Here is a 3,663-nt window from a genome sequence, read left to right on the forward strand (position 1 = left end):
ATGGCAGACTTAAGCAGTGGTAATACTGCTACAGTGAAAAATACCAATGAGCTTACAGGAATAAGGCTATTTTTCAGGAATATTATGTCTATCATCACTCTTTGAAGGAACTCTTTTAGATTGCTTCCCACTTTATCCAGGATTACAGATAAAACAGCCCATATGATGCTGGTATTATTACTGCCTACTTCCCCAAATTATGTTCAAAGGTCTCCCCTGAGGAAAAGCAATGATCTCAGTTATATTAATTCATATCCTCAGTGAATTGAGACCAGATAATGCCAAAGAATGTATAGTGTGGGAAGGCAGAGGAGAAAGGTCATTGGCCAGTTATGAGTGTCAGGGAAGAGTTTGTGAATGAAATAATACATTGTTTTATACTTAAAAGATGAGTCAGCAAAGACGAGGCAAAGAATGAAAGTGGCAATATTATTATTTATCAGTTTTGCTCAGATACCAGCAATATCATGGTCTCTCCACTATACCATGATGTTCCTCAATACTTTAGTAAAATATGTAAGGAAATACTTTCTAAAACTTTGAGCTGTCAAATAATAAAATGTCTTCTTTTTACTATAGAATCCTATTCATCACATGAAATATTCATTAGGAATGTGTTTCAGCAACTAGTAATGATTAGATAGGAGGTTGGGCCAGATATCATCTCAGGTTCTTCCCAACTATAAGATTCTTTGATTCTATAGGTAACATACTCACATCAAATATCTGTTGCTTCTCATCTAAAGAAGAAAGAACAAAATCCAGATCAACAATTCCGGGTGACAGAATTCCTACTTTTGGGTCTCTCTGATGATCCTCAAACTCAGATACTGCTCTTTGTATTGTTCCTGAGAGTCCACCTGGATACTATGCTTGTGAGTTTACTCCTCATCTACCTGATTCTAACTGATTCATCCATGCATTTTTGCCTATGCAATTTGTCTGTGACCGACCTCTGCTTCTCTACCAACATTGTTCCCCAAGCTATGGTCTACATGATGACCAGGAGGAAGGTCATTTCCTTCGTGGGCTATGCTGCTCAACTTTTTCTTTCCCTCATTTTTGGAGCTACCCAGTATGCCTTGTTAGGTGTGACTTCCTATGACCAGTACTTGTCAATCTGTGACCCCCATGCACTACCATCATCATATCAAGAAGGATGTGTGGCCTCTTGGCTTTGGGGTGCTGGGTACCCTAGTGGTATCCTAATATCCTTAGTGGACACTTCATTCACTCTATGCCTCCCATTTCAAGGGGACAATAGGATTGCTAACTTCTTTTGTGAGGCTCCTGCCCTCTTGAAAGTGGTATCTGCATATACTCAGAACTCACAAATGGTCATTTTCCTCATGGGAGTGATAATTCTTGCACCTATGTCCTTTATCCTGACATCCTTTGGCTCTATTATAGTGACTAGATGAAGACTACCTCTGGGAGACTCAAGGCATTCTCTATCGGTGGCTCCCACTTCCTTGCGGTGATCCTTTCTGATGGGACAGGAATAATATCCTACATGACTCCCAAGTCTTCCAAAAAACAGGCCAAACTGGTTTCTGTGTTTTATGCAGTAATAAACTCTAAGCTTAACCCTCTTATTTATAGCCTGAAGAACAAGGATGTAAAGCGGGTATTGAAGAATGCAACTAACAGGGGGTAAAACTGCACACTCTGAACCTAACAATGTAATTACATTTGGCCACAGCTCCTATCTCCAATATTTATTGTGTGACCCCCTGGCAGAAAATAGTAATTCCTCTATGACTGGCGGTAAAGAATGCCTGACTATATTGTCCTTTTTTATACATAATAATACATTTATTATATATCCTTAAAAAGGATCTAAGTTGGGGAGAGAAGTTTGAAATGATACACTGATCTCTCCAGAGATTTAAGTGACATTTCTTTAATTTGAAAAGTCGGGGGGAGGGGAGGGTTGACCACTTGTGTTCTAAAACAAAAGAAAGCAGGAGATGTAGAGGGATGGAACTCTGAAAAGGTATACTTGAATCTAAGACAACAGACTACTTAAGGCTAAGTACCTACTCAATGTGAGAAAATGGTTCTATAAATATATACTTAGATGATATGGTGATATGGCTCTCCTCATGATTGGCACCTGCTGAATGTGTTGTGGTGAGGTAATCATAGGGAAGGATTGGAGGGCTGAGGGAGAGAGTCAGTGTGTCTCTGCTGCAGCATGCCCAGAAGGAAAGACTTCAGGCTCCAGACTCCAGAGTCCAGGATTCATTTTTGATGAACCACATTGCACAGGATGCCTGCCTCCTTCACTTCTCCTCCTAAAGACCAAGGACTTTGACTGATCCTGACTCTGATTGAACCTGAGACCCTCCAGAGAGCTAGCCCAGACCTTACACCTAACAATCAAAGGAGAGATTAATTAAGCTGAAAATAAGAAAAATATTAAACTAATAAATAAAACTAGAAGCTAGTTTTATGGGGGGGATAAACAATAAAATAGATAAACATTGGTTAATTTGGCTTTTAAAAAAAGAAGAAAACCAAATTACTAGTATCAAAAATGAAAGGGGTAACTTCACCATAAATGAGAAGAAAATTACAGTTGTTAGGAACTACTTTGCTCAGTTTTATGCCAAAAAGAAAGTTAAAATTTAAATAAAATGGATGAATACTACAAAAATATACATCACTGAGATTAGCAGGAAAAAATGACAAATTTACCTAATCTATTATCAATCAAACTATTTCGGAAAAAAAACTATTTTATACAGCTAGAAAAAATAATGACAAAATTCTTCTGGAAGAACAAAAACTCAAGGATCTCAAGGGAATCGGTGAGTTGAGGGGGGGAGAAGGGGGAGAGGAGTGAAATAAGATAATATCTAGCCATATCAGATCTGAAACTATATATTGAAGTAGCAATTATCAAAAAAAAAAAAAAAAAAAAAATCTGGTATAGCCTAAGAAATAGAGTGATAAATCAGTGGATTATATCAGGTACAAATTACATTATAATAAATGACCATAGTAATCTAATATATAATATACCAAAAATCTAAGGTTTGGAGAGAAAAACTCATTTGCCAAAAACTGGTAGGAAAACTGAAAAATAATATGGCACAAACTAGGTATAGATTAACCTCTCACGTTGTGTGCCAAGATAAGATCAAAATGGCATAATGTTTACACATAAGAAATGATACCAAAAGCAAAGTAACAGTGTATGAAATAGATTATCTGTCAGATTTGTAGATAAGGAAAGAATTTAAGTTCAAAGAAAATATAAAGAGCATTAAAAATGTAAAGGAGATAGTTTTAATTATTTAACATCAAAAAGATTTTGCACAGACAAAACCAATGTAAACAAATTTGTACAGAAAGCAGAAAACTGGAGGGAAGCTATGATTTGCTGGATTATTTTTTAACTTTGAAATCCCTTATTCAGTCTTTGGGATTATTCTCTAGAAACAACCAGAAATCAGACACTTGTCCTAGGATTGGCAGTCTCTCTGATCTGTTTCTCCACTCCTGTTACCCCAGTTCCTTAATCACTATTTCAGCATTTTGATATCAGGACTCTAATAGTTTGGGGTTGCCTGTCCTGGGATAAGCTTGCTCTCTGAGCGGGCTGAAAGTTGCAGCTCCTTTAAGAGCTAGGTAAAAGATCTGGGAGGGGCGTGGCCC

The 3,663-nt window shown here is 37.3% G+C and overlaps 1 pseudogene; it reads left to right on the forward strand.

Moving 5' to 3' along the window:
- LOC141552925 (olfactory receptor 2D2-like) lies at nucleotides 1-1,657 on the forward strand (annotated as a pseudogene).
- Nucleotides 1,658-3,663: the final 2,006 nt, after the last annotated feature.

This window comes from Sminthopsis crassicaudata, chromosome 2, assembly GCF_048593235.1.
Source record: "Sminthopsis crassicaudata isolate SCR6 chromosome 2, ASM4859323v1, whole genome shotgun sequence".
Classification (NCBI taxonomy): domain Eukaryota; kingdom Metazoa; phylum Chordata; class Mammalia; order Dasyuromorphia; family Dasyuridae; genus Sminthopsis; species Sminthopsis crassicaudata.